This window comes from Salmo salar, chromosome 09 (genome assembly GCF_965601325.2).
Source record: "Salmo salar chromosome 09, fSalSal1, whole genome shotgun sequence".
In the NCBI taxonomy this organism is placed as follows: Eukaryota; Metazoa; Chordata; class Actinopteri; order Salmoniformes; family Salmonidae; genus Salmo; species Salmo salar.
The window spans coordinates 64,267,375-64,288,906 of NC_138299.1; the positions used below are offsets into that span (position 1 = coordinate 64,267,375).

Consider the following 21,532-nt stretch of genomic DNA (forward strand, 5'->3'; position numbering starts at 1 on the left):
TTTGATCCTGAGACCTCATGATCTGAAGTCTATTGCACTTCCACCTCTTTTAGGAACGGTTCAACTGAGAGAAAAACCATCTAATTAGGGACATTTTTGATTGAGTAACATCATTTTAAAATGTGTACTCTAACCCTAATTATACTCTTAGAAAGCACTTGATTTTAAGGGGGCACCAGAATTTGAACCTGGGACCTCTTGATCTGCAGTCAAATGCTCTACCACTGAGCTATACCCCCTCTGCTAAAAACTATCTAAAGGCGGAAAAATTCTCGAATAAGGTACATTTTAGCTGGAGATCTACATAACCTAATACATAACACTCTCTCTTTGACAACATACCCATAAAGTATTTGATTTCATGTTGACTATAGGATTTAAACCTGAGACCTCTTGAACCTAAGACTATTGCAATTCCATCTCTGTTAGGAACTGTCTGACAGAGAGAAAAAACATCTAATGAGGGACATTTTAGATTGAGTAACATAACCAAAAAAGGAGCACTCCCTCTCTCAAGATACACATAGAAAGTACATGATTCAAGGGGGAACCAGGATTTGATCCTGACAAATTGTCTAATAAGGGACATTTCAGAGGGCGATCTACATAACCTAATAAAGAACACTCTCTCTTTCAAAGCATACCCATAAAATATTTGATTTCAAGTTGACAATAGGATTTGATCCTGAGACCTCATGATCTGAAGTCTATTGCACTTCCACCTCTTTTAGGAACAATTTTAAAAAAGTGTACTCTATCCCTAATTATACTCTTAGAAAGCACTTGATTTTAAGGGGGCACCAGGATTTGAACCTGGGACCTCTTGATCTGCAGTCAAATGCTCTACCACTGAGCTATACCCCCTCTGCTAGAAACTGTCTAAAGGCGGAAAAATTCTCGAATAAGGTACATTTTAGCTGGAGATCTACATAACCTAATACATAACACTCTCTCTTTGACAACATACCCATAAAGAATTTGATTTCATGTTGACTATAGGATTTGAACCTGAGACCTCTTGAACCTAAGACTATTGCAATTCCATCTCTGTTAGGAACTGTCTGACAGAGAGAAAAAACATCTAATGAGGGACATTTTAGATTGAGTAACATAACCAAAAAAGGAGCACTCCCTCTCTCAAGATACACATAGAAAGTACATGATTCAAGGGGGAACCAGGATTTGATCCTGACAAATTGTCTAATAAGGGACATTTCAGAGGGCGATCTACATAACCTAATAAAGAACACTCTCTCTTTCAAAGCGTACCCATAAAATATTTGATTTCAAGTTGACAATAGGATTTGATCCTGAGACCTCATGATCTGAAGTCTATTGCACTTCCACCTCTTTTAGGAACGGTTCAACTGAGAGAAAAACCATCTAATTAGGGACATTTTAGATTGAGTAACATAATTTAAAAAGTGTACTCTAACCCTAATTATACTCTTAGAAAGCACTTGATTTTAAGGGGGCACCAGGATTTGAACCGGGGACCTCTTGATCTGCAGTCAAATGCTCTACCACTGAGCTATACCCCCTCTGCTAGAAACTATCTAAAGGCGGAAAAATTCTCGAATAAGGTACATTTTAGCTGGAGATCTACATAACCTAATACATAACACTCTCTCTTTGACAACATACCCATAAAGTATTTGATTTCATGTTGACTATAGGATTTGAACCTGAGACCTCTTGAACCTAAGACTATTGCAATTCCATCTCTGTTAGGAACTGTCTGACAGAGAGAAAAAACATCTAATGAGGGACATTTTAGATTGAGTAACATAACCAAAAAAGGAGCACTCCCTCTCTCAAGATACACATAGAAAGTACATGATTCAAGGGGGAACCAGGATTTGATCCTGACAAATTGTCTAATAAGGGACATTTCAGAGGGCGATCTACATAACCTAATAAAGAACACTCTCTCTTTCAAAGCGTACCCATAAAATATTTGATTTCAAGTTGACAATAGGATTTGATCCTGAGACCTCATGATCTGAAGTCTATTGCACTTCCACCTCTTTTAGGAACAATTTTAAAAAAGTGTACTCTATCCCTAATTATACTCTTAGAAAGCACTTGATTTTAAGGGGGCACCAGGATTTGAACCTGGGACCTCTTGATCTGCAGTCAAATGCTCTACCACTGAGCTATACCCCCTCTGCTAGAAACTGTCTAAAGGCGGAAAAATTCTCGAATAAGGTACATTTTAGCTGGAGATCTACATAACCTAATACATAACACTCTCTCTTTGACAACATACCCATAAAGAATTTGATTTCATGTTGACTATAGGATTTGAACCTGAGACCTCTTGAACCTAAGACTATTGCAATTCCATCTCTGTTAGGAACTGTCTGACAGAGAGAAAAAACATCTAATGAGGGACATTTTAGATTGAGTAACATAACCAAAAAAGGAGCACTCCCTCTCTCAAGATACACATAGAAAGTACATGATTCAAGGGGGAACCAGGATTTGATCCTGACAAATTGTCTAATAAGGGACATTTCAGAGGGCGATCTACATAACCTAATAAAGAACACTCTCTCTTTCAAAGCGTACCCATAAAATATTTGATTTCAAGTTGACAATAGGATTTGATCCTGAGACCTCATGATCTGAAGTCTATTGCACTTCCACCTCTTTTAGGAACGGTTCAACTGAGAGAAAAACCATCTAATTAGGGACATTTTAGATTGAGTAACATAATTTAAAAAGTGTACTCTAACCCTAATTATACTCTTAGAAAGCACTTGATTTTAAGGGGGCACCAGGATTTGAACCGGGGACCTCTTGATCTGCAGTCAAATGCTCTACCACTGAGCTATACCCCCTCTGCTAGAAACTATCTAAAGGCGGAAAAATTCTCGAATAAGGTACATTTTAGCTGGAGATCTACATAACCTAATACATAACACTCTCTCTTTGACAACATACCCATAAAGTATTTGATTTCATGTTGACTATAGGATTTGAACCTGAGACCTCTTGAACCTAAGACTATTGCAATTCCATCTCTGTTAGGAACTGTCTGACAGAGAGAAAAAACATCTAATGAGGGACATTTTAGATTGAGTAACATAACCAGAAAAGGAGCACTCCCTCTCTCAAGATACACATAGAAAGTACATGATTCAAGGGGGAACCAGGATTTGATCCTGACAAATTGTCTAATAAGGGACATTTCAGAGGGCAATCTACATAACCTAATAAAGAACACTCTCTCTTTCAAAGCGTACCCATAAAATATTTGATTTCAAGTTGACAATAGGATTTGATCCTGAGACCTCATGATCTGAAGTCTATTGCACTTCCACCTCTTTTAGGAACGGTTCAACTGAGAGAAAAAACATCTAATTAGGGACATTTTTGATTGAGTAACATCATTTTAAAATGTGTACTCTAACCCTAATTATACTCTTAGAAAGCACTTGATTTTAAGGGGGCACCAGGATTTGAACCTGGGACCTCTTGATCTGCAGTCAAATGCTCTACCACTGAGCTATACCCCCTCTGCTAAAAACTATCTAAAGGCGGAAAAATTCTCGAATAAGGTACATTTTAGCTGGAGATCTACATAACCTAATACATAACACTCTCTCTTTGACAACATACCCATAAAGTATTTGATTTCATGTTGACTATAGGATTTGAACCTGAGACCTCTTGAACCTAAGACTATTGCAATTCCATCTCTGTTAGGAACTGTCTGACAGAGAGAAAAAACATCTAATGAGGGACATTTTAGATTGAGTAACATAACCAAAAAAGGAGCACTCCCTCTCTCAAGATACACATAGAAAGTACATGATTCAAGGGGGAACCAGGATTTGATCCTGACAAATTGTCTAATAAGGGACATTTCAGAGGGCAATCTACATAACCTAATAAAGAACACTCTCTCTTTCAAAGCGTACCCATAAAATATTTGATTTCAAGTTGACAATAGGATTTGATCCTGAGACCTCATGATCTGAAGTCTATTGCACTTCCACCTCTTTTAGGAACGGTTCAACTGAGAGAAAAAACATCTAATTAGGGACATTTTTGATTGAGTAACATCATTTTAAAATGTGTACTCTAACCCTAATTATAGTCTTAGAAAGCACTTGATTTTAAAGGGGCACCAGGATTTGAACCTGGGACCTCTTGATCTGCAGTCAAATGCTCTACCACTGAGCTATACCCCCTCTGCTAAAAACTATCTAAAGGCGGAAAAATTCTCGAATAAGGTACATTTTAGCTGGAGATCTACATAACCTAATACATAACACTCTCTCTTTGACAACATACCCATAAAGTATTTGATTTCATGTTGACTATAGGATTTGAACCTGAGACCTCTTGAACCTAAGACTATTGCAATTCCATCTCTGTTAGGAACTGTCTGACAGAGAGAAAAAACATCTAATGAGGGACATTTTAGATTGAGTAACATAACCAAAAAAGGAGCACTCCCTCTCTCAAGATACACATAGAAAGTACATGATTCAAGGGGGAACCAGGATTTGATCCTGACAAATTGTCTAATAAGGGACATTTCAGAGGGCGATCTACATAACCTAATAAAGAACACTCTCTCTTTCAAAGCGTACCCATAAAATATTTGATTTCAAGTTGACAATAGGATTTGATCCTGAGACCTCATGATCTGAAGTCTATTGCACTTCCACCTCTTTTAGGAACGGTTCAACTGAGAGAAGAACCATCTAATTAGGGACATTTTTGATTGAGTAACATAATTTTAAAAGATGTACTCTAACCCTAATTATACTCTTAGAAAGCACTTAATTTTAAGGGGGCACCAGGATTTGAACCTGGGCCCTCTTGATCTGCAGTCAAATGCTCTACCACTGAGCTATACCCCCTCTGCTAGAAACTATCTAAAGGTGGAAAAATTCTCGAATAAGGTACATTTTAGCTGGAGATCTACATAACCTAATACATAACACTCTCTCTTTGACAACATACCCATAAAGTATTTGATTTCATGTTGACTATAGGATTTGAACCTGAGACCTCTTGAACCTAAGACTATTGCAATTCCATCTCTGTTAGGAACTGTCTGACAGAGAGAAAAAACATCTAATGAGGGACATTTTAGATTGAGTAACATAACCAAAAAAGGAGCACTCCCTCTCTCAAGATACACATAGAAAGTACATGATTCAAGGGGGAACCAGGATTTGATCCTGACAAATTGTCTAATAAGGGACATTTCAGAGGGCGATCTACATAACCTAATAAAGAACACTCTCTCTTTCAAAGCGTACCCATAAAATATTTGATTTCAAGTTGACAATAGGATTTGATCCTGAGACCTCATGATCTGAAGTCTATTGCACTTCCACCTCTTTTAGGAACGGTTCAACTGAGAGAAAAACCATCTAATTAGGGACATTTTTGATTGAGTAACATCATTTTAAAATGTGTACTCTAACCCTAATTATACTCTTAGAAAGCACTTGATTTTAAGGGGGCACCAGGATTTGAACCTGGGACCTCTTGATCTGCAGTCAAATGCTCTACCACTGAGCTATACCCCCTCTGCTAAAAACTATCTAAAGGCGGAACAATTCTCGAATAAGGTACATTTTAGCTGGAGATCTACATAACCTAATACATAACACTCTCTCTTTGACAACATACCCATAAAGTATTTGATTTCATGTTGACTATAGGATTTGAACCTGAGACCTCTTGAACCTAAGACTATTGCAATTCCATCTCTGTTAGGAACTGTCTGACAGAGAGAAAAAACATCTAATGAGGGACATTTTAGATTGTGTAACATAACCAAAAAAGGAGCACTCCCTCTCTCAAGATACACATAGAAAGTACATGATTCAAGGAGGAACCAGGATTTGATCCTGACAAATTGTCTAATAAGGGACATTTCAGAGGGCGATCTACATAACCTAATAAAGAACACTCTCTCTTTCAAAGCGTACCCATAAAATATTTGATTTCAAGTTGACAATAGGATTTGATCCTGAGACCTCATGATCTGAAGTCTATTGCACTTCCACCTCTTTTAGGAACGGTTCAACTGAGAGAAAAACCATCTAATTAGGGACATTTTAGATTGAGTAACATAATTTTAAAAAGTGTACTCTAACCCTAATTATACTCTTAGAAAGCACTTGATTTTAAGGGGGCACCAGGATTTGAACCTGGGACCTCTTGATCTGCAGTCAAATGCTCTACCACTGACCTATACCCCCTCTGCTAGAAACTATCTAAAGGCGGAAAAATTCTCGAATAAGGTACATTTTAGCTGGAGATCTACATAACCTAATACATAACACTCTCTCTTTGACAACATACCCATAAAGTATTTGATTTCATGTTGACTATAGGATTTGAACCTGAGACCTCTTGAACCTAAGACTATTGCAATTCCATCTCTGTTAGGAACTGTCTGACAGAGAGAAAAAACATCTAATGAGGGACATTTTAGATTGAGTAACATAACCAAAAAAGGAGCACTCCCTCTCTCAAGATACACATAGAAAGTACATGATTCAAGGGGGAACCAGGATTTGATCCTGACAAATTGTCTAATAAGGGACATTTCAGAGGGCGATCTACATAACCTAATAAAGAACACTCTCTCTTTCAAAGCGTACCCATAAAATATTTGATTTCAAGTTGACAATAGGATTTGATCCTGAGACCTCATGATCTGAAGTCTATTGCACTTCCACCTCTTTTAGGAACGGTTCAACTGAGAGAAAAACCATCTAATTAGGGACATTTTAGATTGAGTAACATAATTTTAAAAAGTGTACTCTAACCCTAATTATACTCTTAGAAAGCACTTGATTTTAAGGGGGCACCAGGATTTGAACCTGGGACCTCTTGATCTGCAGTCAAATGCTCTACCACTGAGCTATACCCCCTCTGCTAAAAACTATCTAAAGGCGGAAAAATTCTCGAATAAGGTACATTTTAGCTGGAGATCTACATAACCTAATACATAACACTCTCTCTTTGACAACATACCCATAAAGTATTTGATTTCATGTTGACTATAGGATTTGAACCTGAGACCTCTTGAACCTAAGACTATTGCAATTCCATCTCTGTTAGGAACTGTCTGACAGAGAGAAAAAACATCTAATGAGGGACATTTTAGATTGAGTAACATAACCAAAAAAGGAGCACTCCCTCTCTCAAGATACACATAGAAAGTACATGATTCAAGGGGGAACCAGGATTTGATCCTGACAAATTGTCTAATAAGGGACATTTCAGAGGGCGATCTACATAACCTAATAAAGAACACTCTCTCTTTCAAAGCGTACCCATAAAATATTTGATTTCAAGTTGACAATAGGATTTGATCCTGAGACCTCATGATCTGAAGTCTATTGCACTTCCACCTCTTTTAGGAACGGTTCAACTGAGAGAAAAACCATCTAATTAGGGACATTTTTGATTGAGTAACATCATTTTAAAATGTGTACTCTAACCCTAATTATACTCTTAGAAAGCACTTGATTTTAAGGGGGCACCAGGATTTGAACCTGGGACCTCTTGATCTGCAGTCAAATGCTCTACCACTGAGCTATACCCCCTCCGCTAAAAACTATCTAAAGGCGGAAAAATTCTCGAATAAGGTACATTTTAGCTGGAGATCTACATAACCTAATACATAACACTCTCTCTTTGACAACATACCCATAAAGTATTTGATTTCATGTTGACTATAGGATTTGAACCTGAGACCTCTTGAACCTAAGACTATTGCAATTCCATCTCTGTTAGGAACTGTCTGACAGAGAGAAAAAACATCTAATGAGGGACATTTTAGATTGTGTAACATAACCAAAAAAGGAGCACTCCCTCTCTCAAGATACACATAGAAAGTACATGATTCAAGGAGGAACCAGGATTTGATCCTGACAAATTGTCTAATAAGGGACATTTCAGAGGGCGATCTACATAACCTAATAAAGAACACTCTCTCTTTCAAAGCGTACCCATAAAATATTTGATTTCAAGTTGACAATAGGATTTGATCCTGAGACCTCATGATCTGAAGTCTATTGCACTTCCACCTCTTTTAGGAACGGTTCAACTGAGAGAAAAACCATCTAATTAGGGACATTTTAGATTGAGTAACATTATTTTAAAAAGTGTACTCTAACCCTAATTATACTCTTAGAAAGCACTTGATTTTAAGGGGGCACCAGGATTTGAACCTGGGACCTCTTGATCTGCAGTCAAATGCTCTACCACTGACCTATACCCCCTCTGCTAGAAACTATCTAAAGGCTGAAAAATTCTCGAATAAGGTACATTTTAGCTGGAGATCTACATAACCTAATACATAACACTCTCTCTTTGACAACATACCCATAAAGTATTTGATTTCATGTTGACTATAGGATTTGAACCTGAGACCTCTTGAACCTAAGACTATTGCAATTCCATCTCTGTTAGGAACTGTCTGACAGAGAGAAAAAACATCTAATGAGGGACATTTTAGATTGAGTAACATAACCAAAAAAGGAGCACTCCCTCTCTCAAGATACACATAGAAAGTACATGATTCAAGGGGGAACCAGGATTTGATCCTGACAAATTGTCTAATAAGGGACATTTCAGAGGGCGATCTACATAACCTAATAAAGAACACTCTCTCTTTCAAAGCGTACCCATAAAATATTTGATTTCAAGTTGACAATAGGATTTGATCCTGAGACCTCATGATCTGAAGTCTATTGCACTTCCACCTCTTTTAGGAACGGTTCAACTGAGAGAAAAACCATCTAATTAGGGACATTTTAGATTGAGTAACATAATTTTAAAAAGTGTACTCTAACCCTAATTATACTCTTAGAAAGCACTTGATTTTAAGGGGGCACCAGGATTTGAACCTGGGACCTCTTGATCTGCAGTCAAATGCTCTACCACTGACCTATACCCCCTCTGCTAGAAACTATCTAAAGGCGGAAAAATTCTCGAATAAGGTACATTTTAGCTGGAGATCTACATAACCTAATACATAACACTCTCTCTTTGACAACATACCCATAAAGTATTTGATTTCATGTTGACTATAGGATTTGAATCTGAGAGCTCTTGAACCTAAGACTATTGCAATTCCATCTCTGTTAGGAACTGTCTGACAGAGAGAAAAAACATCTAATGAGGGACATTTTAGATTGAGTAACATAACCAAAAAAGGAGCACTCCCTCTCTCAAGATACACATAGAAAGTACATGATTCAAGGGGGAACCAGGATTTGATCCTGACAAATTGTCTAATAAGGGACATTTCAGAGGGCGATCTACATAACCTAATAAAGAACACTCTCTCTTTCAAAGCGTACCCATAAAATATTTGATTTCAAGTTGACAATAGGATTTGATCCTGAGACCTCATGATCTGAAGTCTATTGCACTTCCACCTCTTTTAGGAACGGTTCAACTGAGAGAAAAACCATCTAATTAGGGACATTTTTGATTGAGTAACATCATTTTAAAATGTGTACTCTAACCCTAATTATACTCTTAGAAAGCACTTGATTTTAAGGGGGCACCAGGATTTGAACCTGGGACCTCTTGATCTGCAGTCAAATGCTCTACCACTGAGCTATACCCCCTCTGCTAAAAACTATCTAAAGGCGGAAAAATTCTCGAATAAGGTACATTTTAGCTGGAGATCTACATAACCTAATACATAACACTCTCTCTTTGACAACATACCCATAAAGTATTTGATTTCATGTTGACTATAGGATTTGAACCTGAGACCTCTTGAACCTAAGACTATTGCAATTCCATCTCTGTTAGGAACTGTCTGACAGAGAGAAAAAACATCTAATGAGGGACATTTTAGATTGTGTAACATAACCAAAAAAGGAGCACTCCCTCTCTCAAGATACACATAGAAAGTACATGATTCAAGGAGGAACCAGGATTTGATCCTGACAAATTGTCTAATAAGGGACATTTCAGAGGGCGATCTACATAACCTAATAAAGAACACTCTCTCTTTCAAAGCGTACCCATAAAATATTTGATTTCAAGTTGACAATAGGATTTGATCCTGAGACCTCATGATCTGAAGTCTATTGCACTTCCACCTCTTTTAGGAACGGTTCAACTGAGAGAAAAACCATCTAATTAGGGACATTTTAGATTGAGTAACATTATTTTAAAAAGTGTACTCTAACCCTAATTATACTCTTAGAAAGCACTTGATTTTAAGGGGGCACCAGGATTTGAACCTGGGACCTCTTGATCTGCAGTCAAATGCTCTACCACTGACCTATACCCCCTCTGCTAGAAACTATCTAAAGGCGGAAAAATTCTCGAATAAGGTACATTTTAGCTGGAGATCTACATAACCTAATACATAACACTCTCTCTTTGACAACATACCCATAAAGTATTTGATTTCATGTTGACTATAGGATTTGAACCTGAGACCTCTTGAACCTAAGACTATTGCAATTCCATCTCTGTTAGGAACTGTCTGACAGAGAGAAAAAACATCTAATGAGGGACATTTTAGATTGAGTAACATAACCAAAAAAGGAGCACTCCCTCTCTCAAGATACACATAGAAAGTACATGATTCAAGGGGGAACCAGGATTTGATCCTGACAAATTGTCTAATAAGGGACATTTCAGAGGGCGATCTACATAACCTAATAAAGAACACTCTCTCTTTCAAAGCGTACCCATAAAATATTTGATTTCAAGTTGACAATAGGATTTGATCCTGAGACCTCATGATCTGAAGTCTATTGCACTTCCACCTCTTTTAGGAACGGTTCAACTGAGAGAAAAACCATCTAATTAGGGACATTTTAGATTGAGTAACATAATTTTAAAAAGTGTACTCTAACCCTAATTATACTCTTAGAAAGCACTTGATTTTAAGGGGGCACCAGGATTTGAACCTGGGACCTCTTGATCTGCAGTCAAATGCTCTACCACTGACCTATACCCCCTCTGCTAGAAACTATCTAAAGGCGGAAAAATTCTCGAATAAGGTACATTTTAGCTGGAGATCTACATAACCTAATACATAACACTCTCTCTTTGACAACATACCCATAAAGTATTTGATTTCATGTTGACTATAGGATTTGAATCTGAGAGCTCTTGAACCTAAGACTATTGCAATTCCATCTCTGTTAGGAACTGTCTGACAGAGAGAAAAAACATCTAATGAGGGACATTTTAGATTGAGTAACATAACCAAAAAAGGAGCACTCCCTCTCTCAAGATACACATAGAAAGTACATGATTCAAGGGGGAACCAGGATTTGATCCTGACAAATTGTCTAATAAGGGACATTTCAGAGGGCGATCTACATAACCTAATAAAGAACACTCTCTCTTTCAAAGCGTACCCATAAAATATTTGATTTCAAGTTGACAATAGGATTTGATCCTGAGACCTCATGATCTGAAGTCTATTGCACTTCCACCTCTTTTAGGAACGGTTCAACTGAGAGAAAAACCATCTAATTAGGGACATTTTTGATTGAGTAACATCATTTTAAAATGTGTACTCTAACCCTAATTATACTCTTAGAAAGCACTTGATTTTAAGGGGGCACCAGGATTTGAACCTGGGACCTCTTGATCTGCAGTCAAATGCTCTACCACTGAGCTATACCCCCTCTGCTAAAAACTATCTAAAGGCGGAAAAATTCTCGAATAAGGTACATTTTAGCTGGAGATCTACATAACCTAATACATAACACTCTCTCTTTGACAACATACCCATAAAGTATTTGATTTCATGTTGACTATAGGATTTGAACCTGAGACCTCTTGAACCTAAGACTATTGCAATTCCATCTCTGTTAGGAACTGTCTGACAGAGAGAAAAAACATCTAATGAGGGACATTTTAGATTGTGTAACATAACCAAAAAAGGAGCACTCCCTCTCTCAAGATACACATAGAAAGTACATGATTCAAGGAGGAACCAGGATTTGATCCTGACAAATTGTCTAATAAGGGACATTTCAGAGGGCGATCTACATAACCTAATAAAGAACACTCTCTCTTTCAAAGCGTACCCATAAAATATTTGATTTCAAGTTGACAATAGGATTTGATCCTGAGACCTCATGATCTGAAGTCTATTGCACTTCCACCTCTTTTAGGAACGGTTCAACTGAGAGAAAAACCATCTAATTAGGGACATTTTAGATTGAGTAACATAATTTTAAAAAGTGTACTCTAACCCTAATTATACTCTTAGAAAGCACTTGATTTTAAGGGGGCACCAGGATTTGAACCTGGGACCTCTTGATCTGCAGTCAAATGCTCTACCACTGACCTATACCCCCTCTGCTAGAAACTATCTAAAGGCGGAAAAATTCTCGAATAAGGTACATTTTAGCTGGAGATCTACATAACCTAATACATAACACTCTCTCTTTGACAACATACCCATAAAGTATTTGATTTCATGTTGACTATAGGATTTGAACCTGAGAGCTCTTGAACCTAAGACTATTGCAATTCCATCTCTGTTAGGAACTGTCTGACAGAGAGAAAAAACATCTAATGAGGGACATTTTAGATTGAGTAACATTACCAAAAAAGGAGCACTCCCTCTCTCAAGATACACATAGAAAGTACATGATTCAAGGGGGAACCAGGATTTGATCCTGACAAATTGTCTAATAAGGGACATTTCAGAGGGCGATCTACATAACCTAATAAAGAACACTCTCTCTTTCAAAGCGTACCCATAAAATATTTGATTTCAAGTTGACAATAGGATTTGATCCTGAGACCTCATGATCTGAAGTCTATTGCACTTCCACCTCTTTTAGGAAGGGTTCAACTGAGAGAAAAAACATCTAATTAGGGACATTTTTGATTGAGTAACATAATTTTAAAAGGTGTACTCTAACCCTAATTACACTCTTAGAAAGCACTTGATTTTAAGGGGGCACCAGGATTTGAACCTGGGACCTCTTGATCTGCAGTCAAATGCTCTACCACTGAGCTATACCCCCTCTGCTAGAAACTATCTAAAGGCGGAAAAATTCTCGAATAAGGTACATTTTAGCTGGAGATCTACATAACCTAATACATAACACTCTCTCTTTGACAACATACCCATAAAGTATTTGATTTCATGTTGACTATAGGATTTGAACCTGAGACCTCTTGAACCTAAGACTATTGCAATTCCATCTCTGTTAGGAACTGTCTGACAGAGAGAAAAAACATCTAATGAGGGACATTTTAGATTGTGTAACATAACCAAAAAAGGAGCACTCCCTCTCTCAAGATACACATAGAAAGTACATGATTCAAGGAGGAACCAGGATTTGATCCTGACAAATTGTCTAATAAGGGACATTTCAGAGGGCGATCTACATAACCTAATAAAGAACACTCTCTCTTTCAAAGCGTACCCATAAAATATTTGATTTCAAGTTGACAATAGGATTTGATCCTGAGACCTCATGATCTGAAGTCTATTGCACTTCCACCTCTTTTAGGAACGGTTCAACTGAGAGAAAAACCATCTAATTAGGGACATTTTAGATTGAGTAACATAATTTTAAAAAGTGTACTCTAAACCTAATTATACTCTTAGAAAGCACTTGATTTTAAGGGGGCACCAGGATTTGAACCTGGGACCTCTTGATCTGCAGTCAAATGCTCTACCACTGACCTATACCCCCTCTGCTAGAAACTATCTAAAGGCGGAAAAATTCTCGAATAAGGTACATTTTAGCTGGAGATCTACATAACCTAATACATAACACTCTCTCTTTGACAACATACCCATAAAGTATTTGATTTCATGTTGACTATAGGATTTGAACCTGAGAGCTCTTGAACCTAAGACTATTGCAATTCCATCTCTGTTAGGAACTGTCTGACAGAGAGAAAAAACATCTAATGAGGGACATTTTAGATTGAGTAACATTACCAAAAAAGGAGCACTCCCTCTCTCAAGATACACATAGAAAGTACATGATTCAAGGGGGAACCAGGATTTGATCCTGACAAATTGTCTAATAAGGGACATTTCAGAGGGCGATCTACATAACCTAATAAAGAACACTCTCTCTTTCAAAGCGTACCCATAAAATATTTGATTTCAAGTTGACAATAGGATTTGATCCTGAGACCTCATGATCTGAAGTCTATTGCACTTCCACCTCTTTTAGGAAGGGTTCAACTGAGAGAAAAAACATCTAATTAGGGACATTTTTGATTGAGTAACATAATTTTAAAAGGTATACTCTAACCCTAATTACACTCTTAGAAAGCACTTGATTTTAAGGGGGCACCAGGATTTGAACCTGGGACCTCTTGATCTGCAGTCAAATGCTCTACCACTGAGCTATACCCCCTCTGCTAGAAACTATCTAAAGGCGGAAAAATTCTCGAATAAGGTACATTTTAGCTGGAGATCTACATAACCTAATACATAACACTCTCTCTTTGACAACATACCCATAAAGTATTTGATTTCATGTTGACTATAGGATTTGAACCTGAGACCTCTTGAACCTAAGACTATTGCAATTCCATCTCTGTTAGGAACTGTCTGACAGAGAGAAAAAACATCTAATGAGGGACATTTTAGATTGTGTAACATAACCAAAAAAGGAGCACTCCCTCTCTCAAGATACACATAGAAAGTACATGATTCAAGGAGGAACCAGGATTTGATCCTGACAAATTGTCTAATAAGGGACATTTCAGAGGGCGATCTACATAACCTAATAAAGAACACTCTCTCTTTCAAAGCGTACCCATAAAATATTTGATTTCAAGTTGACAATAGGATTTGATCCTGAGACCTCATGATCTGAAGTCTATTGCACTTCCACCTCTTTTAGGAACGGTTCAACTGAGAGAAAAACCATCTAATTAGGGACATTTTAGATTGAGTAACATAATTTAAAAAAGTGTACTCTAACCCTAATTATACTCTTAGAAAGCACTTGATTTTAAGGGGGCACCAGGATTTGAACCTGGGACCTCTTGATCTGCAGTCAAATGCTCTACCACTGAGCTATACCCCCTCAGCTAGAAACTATCTAAAGGCGGAAAAATTCTCGAATAAGGTACATTTTAGCTGGAGATCTACATAACCTAATACATAACACTCTCTCTTTGACAACATACCTATAAAGTATTTGATTTCATGTTGACTATAGGATTTGAACCTGAGACCTCTTGAACCTAAGACTATTGCAATTCCATCTCTGTTAGGAACTGTCTGACAGAGAGAAAAAACATCTAATGAGGGACATTTTAGATTGAGTAACATAACCAAAAAAGGAGCACTCCCTCTCTCAAGATACACATAGAAAGTACATGATTCAAGGGGGAACCAGGATTTGATCCTGACAAATTGTCTAATAAGGGACATTTCAGAGGGCGATCTACATAACCTAATAAAGAACACTCTCTCTTTCAAAGCGTACCCATAAAATATTTGATTTCAAGTTGACAATAGGATTTGATCCTGAGACCTCATGATCTGAAGTCTATTGCACTTCCACCTCTTTTAGGTACGGTTCAACTGAGAGAAAAACCATCTAATTAGGGACATTTTAGATTGAGTAACATAATTTTAAAAAGTGTACTCTAACCCTAATTATACTCTTAGAAAGCACTTGATTTTAAGGGGGCACCAGGATTTGAACCTGGGACCTCTTGATCTGCAGTCAAATGCTCTACCACTGACCTATACCCCCTCTGCTAGAAACTATCTAAAGGCGGAAAAATTCTCGAATAAGGTACATTTTAGCTGGAGATCTACATAACCTAATACATAACACTCTCTCTTTGACAACATACCCATAAAGTATTTGATTTCATGTTGACTATAGGATTTGAACCTGAGACCTCTTGAACCTAAGACTATTGCAATTCCATCTCTGTTAGGAACTGTCTGACAGAGAGAAAAAACATCTAATGAGGGACATTTTAGATTGAGTAACATAACCAAAAAAGGAGCACTCCCTCTCTCAAGATACACATAGAAAGTACATGATTCAAGGGGGAACCAGGATTTGATCCTGACAAATTGTCTAATAAGGGACATTTCAGAGGGCGATCTACATAACCTAATAAAGAACACTCTCTCTTTCAAAGCGTACCCATAAAATATTTGATTTCAAGTTGACAATAGGATTTGATCCTGAGACCTCATGATCTGAAGTCTATTGCACTTCCACCTCTTTTAGGAACGGTTCAACTGAGAGAAAAACCATCTAATTAGGGACATTTTAGATTGAGTAACATAATTTAAAAAAGTGTACTCTAACCCTAATTATACTCTTAGAAAGCACTTGATTTTAAGGGGGCACCAGGATTTGAACCTGGGACCTCTTGATCTGCAGTCAAATGCTCTACCACTGAGCTATACCCCCTCAGCTAGAAACTATCTAAAGGCGGAAAAATTCTCGAATAAGGTACATTTTAGCTGGAGATCTACATAACCTAATACATAACACACTCTCTTTGACAACATACCCATAAAGTATTTGATTTCATGTTGACTATAGGATTTGAACCTGAGACCTCTTGAACCTAAGACTATTGCAATTCCATCTCTGTTAGGAACTGTCTGACAGAGAGAAAAAACATCTAATGAGGGACATTTTAGATTGAGTAACATAACCAAAAAAGGAGCACTCCCTCTCTCAAGATACACATAGAAAGTACATGATTCAAGGGGGAACCAGGATTTGATCCTGACAAATTGTCTAATAAGGGACATTTCAGAGGGCGATCTACATAACCTAATAAAGAACACTCTCTCTTTCAAAGCGTACCCATAAAATATTTGATTTCAAGTTGACAATAGGATTTGATCCTGAGACCTCATGATCTGAAGTCTATTGCACTTCCACCTCTTTTAGGAACGGTTCAACTGAGAGATAAACCATCTAATTAGGGACATTTTAGATTGAGTAACATAATTTTAAAAAGTGTACTCTAACCCTAATTATACTCTTAGAAAGCACTTGATTTTAAGGGGGCACCAGGATTTGAACCTGGGACCTCTTGATCTGCAGTCAAATGCTCTACCACTGAGCTATACCCCCTCTGCTAGAAACTATCTAAAGGCGGAAAAATTCTCGAATAAGGTACATTTTAGCTGGAGATCTACATAACCTAATACATAACACTCTCTCTTTGACAACATACCCATAAAGTATTTGATTTCATGTTGACTATAGGATTTGAACCTGAGACCTCTTGAACCTAAGACTATTGCAATTCCATCTCTGTTAGGAACTGTCTGACAGAGAGAAAAAACATCTAATGAGGGACATTTTAGATTGAGTAACATAACCAAAAAAGGAGCACTCCCTCTCTCAAGATACACATAGAAAGTACATGATTCAAGGGGGAACCAGGATTTGATCCTGACAAATTGTCTAATAAGGGACATTTCAGAGGGCGATCTACATAACCTAATAAAGAACACTCTCTCTTTCAAAGCGTACCCATAAAATATTTGATTTCAAGTTGACAATAGGATTTGATCCTGAGACCTCATGATCTGAAGTCTATTGCACTTCCACCTCTTTTAGGAACGGTTCAACTGAGAGAAAAACCATCTAATTAGGGACATTTTAGATTGAGTAACATAATTTAAAAAAGAGTACTCTAACCCTAATTATACTCTTAGAAAGCACTTGATTTTAAGGGGGCACCAGGATTTGAACCTGGGACCTCTTGATCTGCAGTCAAATGCTCTACCACTGAGCTATACCCCCTCAGCTAGAAACTATCTAAAGGCGGAAAAATTCTCGAATAAGGTACATTTTAGCTGGAGATCTACATAACCTAATACATAACACTCTCTCTTTGACAACATACCCATAAAGTATTTGATTTCATGTTGACTATAGGATTTGAACCTGAGACCTCTTGAACCTAAGACTATTGCAATTCCATCTCTGTTAGGAACTGTCTGACAGAGAGAAAAAACATCTAATGAGGGACATTTTAGATTGAGTAACATAACCAAAAAAGGAGCACTCCCTCTCTCAAGATACACATAGAAAGTACATGATTCAAGGGGGAACCAGGATTTGATCCTGACAAATTGTCTAATAAGGGACATTTCAGAGGGCGATCTACATAACCTAATAAAGAACACTCTCTCTTTCAAAGCGTACCCATAAAATATTTGATTTCAAGTTGACAATAGGATTTGATCCTGAGACCTCATGATCTGAAGTCTATTGCACTTCCACCTCTTTTAGGAAGGGTTCAACTGAGAGAAAAAACATCTAATTAGGGACATTTTTGATTGAGTAACATAATTTTAAAAGGTGTACTCTAACCCTAATTATACTCTTAGAAAGCACTTGATTTTAAGGGGGCACCAGGATTTGAACCTGGGACCTCTTGATCTGCAGTCAAATGCTCTACCACTGAGCTATACCCCCTCTGCTAGAAACTATCTAAAGGCGGAAAAATTCTCGAATAAGGTACATTTTAGCTGGAGATCTACATAACCTAATACATAACACTCTCTCTTTGACAACATACCCATAAAGTATTTGATTTCATGTTGACTATAGGATTTGAACCTGAGACCTCTTGAACCTAAGACTATTGCAATTCCATCTCTGTTAGGAACTGTCTGACAGAGAGAAAAAACATCTAATGAGGGACATTTTAGATTGTGTAACATAACCAAAAAAGGAGCACTCCCTCTCTCAAGATACACATAGAAAGTACATGATTCAAGGAGGAACCAGGATTTGATCCTGACAAATTGTCTAATAAGGGACATTTCAGAGGGCGATCTACATAACCTAATAAAGAACACTCTCTCTTTCAAAGCGTACCCATAAAATATTTGATTTCAAGTTGACAATAGGATTTGATCCTGAGACCTCATGATCTGAAGTCTATTGCACTTCCACCTCTTTTAGGAACGGTTCAACTGAGAGAAAAACCATCTAATTAGGGACATTTTAGATTGAGTAACATAATTTTAAAAAGTGTACTCTAACCCTAATTATACTCTTAGAAAGCACTTGATTTTAAGGGGGCACCAGGACTTGAACCTGGGACCTCTTGATCTGCAGTCAAATGCTCTACCACTGACCTATACCCCCTCTGCTAGAAACTATCTAAAGGCGGAAAAATTCTCGAATAAGGTACATTTTAGCTGGAGATCTACATAACCTAATACATAACACTCTCTCTTTGACAACATACCCATAAAGTATTTGATTTCATGTTGACTATAGGATTTGAACCTGAGACCTCTTGAACCTAAGACTATTGCAATTCCATCTCTGTTAGGAACTGTCTGACAGAGAGAAAAAACATCTAATGAGGGACATTTTAGATTGTGTAACATAACCAAAAAAGGAGCACTCCCTCTCTCAAGATACACATAGAAAGTACATGATTCAAGGAGGAACCAGGATTTGATCCTGACAAATTGTCTAATAAGGGACATTTCAGAGGGCGATCTACATAACCTAATAAAGAACACTCTCTCTTTCAAAGCGTACCCATAAAATATTTGATTTCAAGTTGACAATAGGATTTGATCCTGAGACCTCATGATCTGAAGTCTATTACACTTCCACCTCTTTTAGGAAGGGTTCAACTGAGAGAAAAAACATCTAATTAGGGACATTTTTGATTGAGTAACATAATTTTAAAAGGTGTACTCTAACCCTAATTATACTCTTAGAAAGCACTTGATTTTAAGGGGGCACCAGGATTTGAACCTGGGACCTCTTGATCTGCAGTCAAATGCTCTACCACTGAGCTATACCCCCTCTGCTAGAAACTATCTAAAGGCGGAAAAATTCTCGAATAAGGTACATTTTAGCTGGAGATCTACATAACCTAATACATAACACTCTCTCTTTGACAACATACCCATAAAGTATTTGATTTCATGTTGACTATAGGATTTGAACCTGAGACCTCTTGAACCTAAGACTATTGCAATTCCATCTCTGTTAGGAACTGTCTGACAGAGAGAAAAAACATCTAATGAGGGACATTTTAGATTGTGTAACATAACCAAAAAAGGAGCACTCCCTCTCTCAAGATACACATAGAAAGTACATGATTCAAGGAGGAACCAGGATTTGATCCTGACAAATTGTCTAATAAGGGACATTTCAGAGGGCGATCTACATAACCTAATAAAGAACACTCTCTCTTTCAAAGCGTACCCATAAAATATTTGATTTCAAGTTGACAATAGGATTTGATCCTGAGACCTCATGATCTGAAGTCTATTGCACTTCCACCTCTTTTAGGAACGGTTCAACTGAGAGAAAAACCATCTAATTAGGGACATTTTAGATTGAGTAACATAATTTTAAAAAGTGTACTCTAACCCTAATTATACTCTTAGAAAGCACTTGATTTTAAGGGGGCACCAGGACTTGAACCTGGGACCTCTTGATCTGCAGTCAAATGCTCTACCACTGACCTATACCCCCTCTGCTAGAAACTATCTAAAGGCGGAAAAATTCTCGAATAAGGTACATTTTAGCTGGAGATCTACATAACCTAATACATAACACTCTCTCTTTGACAACATACCCATAAAGTATTTGATTTCATGTTGACTATAGGATTTGAACCTGAGACCTCTTGAACCTAAGACTATTGCAATTCCATCTCTGTTAGGAACTGTCTGACAGAGAGAAAAAACATCTAATGAGGGACATTTTAGATTGTGTAACATAACCAAAAAAGGAGCACTCCCTCTCTCAAGATACACATAGAAAGTACATGATTCAAGGAGGAACCAGGATTTGATCCTGACAAATTGTCTAATAAGGGACATTTCAGAGGGCGATCTACATAACCTAATAAAGAACACTCTCTCTTTCAAAGCGTACCCATAAAATATTTGATTTCAAGTTGACAATAGGATTTGATCCTGAGACCTCATGATCTGAAGTCTATTACACTTCCACCTCTTTTAGGAAGGGTTCAACTGAGAGAAAAAACATCTAATTAGGGACATTTTTGATTGAGTAACATAATTTTAAAAGGTGTACTCTAACCCTAATTATACTCTTAGAAAGCACTTGATTTTAAGGGGGCACCAGGATTTGAACCTGGGACCTCTTGATGTGCATTCAAATGCTCTACCACTGAGCTATACCCCCTCAGCTAGAAACTATCTAAAGGCGGAAAAATTCTCGAATAAGGTACATTTTAGCTGGAGATCTACATAACCTAATACATAACACTCTCTCTTTGACAACATACCCATAAAGTATTTGATTTCATGTTGACTATAGGATTTGAACCTGAGACCTCTTGAACCTAAGACTATTGCAATTCCATCTCTGTTAGGAACTGTCTGACAGAGAGAAAAAACATCTAATGAGGGACATTTTAGATTGAGTAACATAACCAAAAAAGGAGCACTCCCTCTCTCAAGATACACATAGAAAGTACATGATTCAAGGGGGAACCAGGATTTGATCCTGACAAATTGTCTAATAAGGGACATTTCAGAGGGCGATCTACATAACCTAATAAAGAA

General features: G+C 37.4%; 32 non-coding genes across 32 annotated transcripts; all 32 read right to left on the reverse strand.

Annotated features, from left to right (window-relative positions):
* Window positions 1–167: 167 nt before the first annotated feature.
* trnac-gca (transfer RNA cysteine (anticodon GCA)) lies at window positions 168–239 on the reverse strand. The gene has a single exon. It is a non-coding gene; the product is annotated as a tRNA-Cys (tRNA).
* Window positions 240–792: 553 nt separating this feature from the next.
* Window positions 793–864, reverse strand: trnac-gca (transfer RNA cysteine (anticodon GCA)). Its single transcript has one exon. It is a non-coding gene; the product is annotated as a tRNA-Cys (tRNA).
* Window positions 865–1,469: 605 nt separating this feature from the next.
* On the reverse strand, window positions 1,470–1,541 carry trnac-gca (transfer RNA cysteine (anticodon GCA)). The gene has a single exon. It is a non-coding gene; the product is annotated as a tRNA-Cys (tRNA).
* A 553-nt stretch (window positions 1,542–2,094) lies between these two features.
* On the reverse strand, window positions 2,095–2,166 carry trnac-gca (transfer RNA cysteine (anticodon GCA)). Its single transcript has one exon. It is a non-coding gene; the product is annotated as a tRNA-Cys (tRNA).
* A 605-nt stretch (window positions 2,167–2,771) lies between these two features.
* Window positions 2,772–2,843, reverse strand: trnac-gca (transfer RNA cysteine (anticodon GCA)). Its single transcript has one exon. It is a non-coding gene; the product is annotated as a tRNA-Cys (tRNA).
* A 606-nt stretch (window positions 2,844–3,449) lies between these two features.
* On the reverse strand, window positions 3,450–3,521 carry trnac-gca (transfer RNA cysteine (anticodon GCA)). Its single transcript has one exon. It is a non-coding gene; the product is annotated as a tRNA-Cys (tRNA).
* Window positions 3,522–4,127: 606 nt separating this feature from the next.
* Window positions 4,128–4,199, reverse strand: trnac-gca (transfer RNA cysteine (anticodon GCA)). The gene has a single exon. It is a non-coding gene; the product is annotated as a tRNA-Cys (tRNA).
* A 606-nt stretch (window positions 4,200–4,805) lies between these two features.
* On the reverse strand, window positions 4,806–4,877 carry trnac-gca (transfer RNA cysteine (anticodon GCA)). Its single transcript has one exon. It is a non-coding gene; the product is annotated as a tRNA-Cys (tRNA).
* A 606-nt stretch (window positions 4,878–5,483) lies between these two features.
* On the reverse strand, window positions 5,484–5,555 carry trnac-gca (transfer RNA cysteine (anticodon GCA)). Its single transcript has one exon. It is a non-coding gene; the product is annotated as a tRNA-Cys (tRNA).
* Window positions 5,556–6,161: 606 nt separating this feature from the next.
* trnac-gca (transfer RNA cysteine (anticodon GCA)) lies at window positions 6,162–6,233 on the reverse strand. Its single transcript has one exon. It is a non-coding gene; the product is annotated as a tRNA-Cys (tRNA).
* Window positions 6,234–6,839: 606 nt separating this feature from the next.
* trnac-gca (transfer RNA cysteine (anticodon GCA)) lies at window positions 6,840–6,911 on the reverse strand. The gene has a single exon. It is a non-coding gene; the product is annotated as a tRNA-Cys (tRNA).
* Window positions 6,912–7,517: 606 nt separating this feature from the next.
* On the reverse strand, window positions 7,518–7,589 carry trnac-gca (transfer RNA cysteine (anticodon GCA)). Its single transcript has one exon. It is a non-coding gene; the product is annotated as a tRNA-Cys (tRNA).
* Window positions 7,590–8,195: 606 nt separating this feature from the next.
* trnac-gca (transfer RNA cysteine (anticodon GCA)) lies at window positions 8,196–8,267 on the reverse strand. The gene has a single exon. It is a non-coding gene; the product is annotated as a tRNA-Cys (tRNA).
* Window positions 8,268–8,873: 606 nt separating this feature from the next.
* On the reverse strand, window positions 8,874–8,945 carry trnac-gca (transfer RNA cysteine (anticodon GCA)). The gene has a single exon. It is a non-coding gene; the product is annotated as a tRNA-Cys (tRNA).
* Window positions 8,946–9,551: 606 nt separating this feature from the next.
* On the reverse strand, window positions 9,552–9,623 carry trnac-gca (transfer RNA cysteine (anticodon GCA)). Its single transcript has one exon. It is a non-coding gene; the product is annotated as a tRNA-Cys (tRNA).
* A 606-nt stretch (window positions 9,624–10,229) lies between these two features.
* On the reverse strand, window positions 10,230–10,301 carry trnac-gca (transfer RNA cysteine (anticodon GCA)). Its single transcript has one exon. It is a non-coding gene; the product is annotated as a tRNA-Cys (tRNA).
* Window positions 10,302–10,907: 606 nt separating this feature from the next.
* Window positions 10,908–10,979, reverse strand: trnac-gca (transfer RNA cysteine (anticodon GCA)). Its single transcript has one exon. It is a non-coding gene; the product is annotated as a tRNA-Cys (tRNA).
* Window positions 10,980–11,585: 606 nt separating this feature from the next.
* Window positions 11,586–11,657, reverse strand: trnac-gca (transfer RNA cysteine (anticodon GCA)). Its single transcript has one exon. It is a non-coding gene; the product is annotated as a tRNA-Cys (tRNA).
* Window positions 11,658–12,263: 606 nt separating this feature from the next.
* Window positions 12,264–12,335, reverse strand: trnac-gca (transfer RNA cysteine (anticodon GCA)). The gene has a single exon. It is a non-coding gene; the product is annotated as a tRNA-Cys (tRNA).
* Window positions 12,336–12,941: 606 nt separating this feature from the next.
* Window positions 12,942–13,013, reverse strand: trnac-gca (transfer RNA cysteine (anticodon GCA)). Its single transcript has one exon. It is a non-coding gene; the product is annotated as a tRNA-Cys (tRNA).
* Window positions 13,014–13,619: 606 nt separating this feature from the next.
* On the reverse strand, window positions 13,620–13,691 carry trnac-gca (transfer RNA cysteine (anticodon GCA)). Its single transcript has one exon. It is a non-coding gene; the product is annotated as a tRNA-Cys (tRNA).
* A 606-nt stretch (window positions 13,692–14,297) lies between these two features.
* trnac-gca (transfer RNA cysteine (anticodon GCA)) lies at window positions 14,298–14,369 on the reverse strand. The gene has a single exon. It is a non-coding gene; the product is annotated as a tRNA-Cys (tRNA).
* Window positions 14,370–14,975: 606 nt separating this feature from the next.
* Window positions 14,976–15,047, reverse strand: trnac-gca (transfer RNA cysteine (anticodon GCA)). Its single transcript has one exon. It is a non-coding gene; the product is annotated as a tRNA-Cys (tRNA).
* A 606-nt stretch (window positions 15,048–15,653) lies between these two features.
* On the reverse strand, window positions 15,654–15,725 carry trnac-gca (transfer RNA cysteine (anticodon GCA)). The gene has a single exon. It is a non-coding gene; the product is annotated as a tRNA-Cys (tRNA).
* A 606-nt stretch (window positions 15,726–16,331) lies between these two features.
* trnac-gca (transfer RNA cysteine (anticodon GCA)) lies at window positions 16,332–16,403 on the reverse strand. Its single transcript has one exon. It is a non-coding gene; the product is annotated as a tRNA-Cys (tRNA).
* A 606-nt stretch (window positions 16,404–17,009) lies between these two features.
* Window positions 17,010–17,081, reverse strand: trnac-gca (transfer RNA cysteine (anticodon GCA)). The gene has a single exon. It is a non-coding gene; the product is annotated as a tRNA-Cys (tRNA).
* Window positions 17,082–17,687: 606 nt separating this feature from the next.
* On the reverse strand, window positions 17,688–17,759 carry trnac-gca (transfer RNA cysteine (anticodon GCA)). The gene has a single exon. It is a non-coding gene; the product is annotated as a tRNA-Cys (tRNA).
* Window positions 17,760–18,365: 606 nt separating this feature from the next.
* trnac-gca (transfer RNA cysteine (anticodon GCA)) lies at window positions 18,366–18,437 on the reverse strand. Its single transcript has one exon. It is a non-coding gene; the product is annotated as a tRNA-Cys (tRNA).
* A 606-nt stretch (window positions 18,438–19,043) lies between these two features.
* Window positions 19,044–19,115, reverse strand: trnac-gca (transfer RNA cysteine (anticodon GCA)). Its single transcript has one exon. It is a non-coding gene; the product is annotated as a tRNA-Cys (tRNA).
* A 606-nt stretch (window positions 19,116–19,721) lies between these two features.
* Window positions 19,722–19,793, reverse strand: trnac-gca (transfer RNA cysteine (anticodon GCA)). The gene has a single exon. It is a non-coding gene; the product is annotated as a tRNA-Cys (tRNA).
* Window positions 19,794–20,399: 606 nt separating this feature from the next.
* Window positions 20,400–20,471, reverse strand: trnac-gca (transfer RNA cysteine (anticodon GCA)). The gene has a single exon. It is a non-coding gene; the product is annotated as a tRNA-Cys (tRNA).
* A 606-nt stretch (window positions 20,472–21,077) lies between these two features.
* On the reverse strand, window positions 21,078–21,149 carry trnac-gca (transfer RNA cysteine (anticodon GCA)). Its single transcript has one exon. It is a non-coding gene; the product is annotated as a tRNA-Cys (tRNA).
* Window positions 21,150–21,532: the final 383 nt, after the last annotated feature.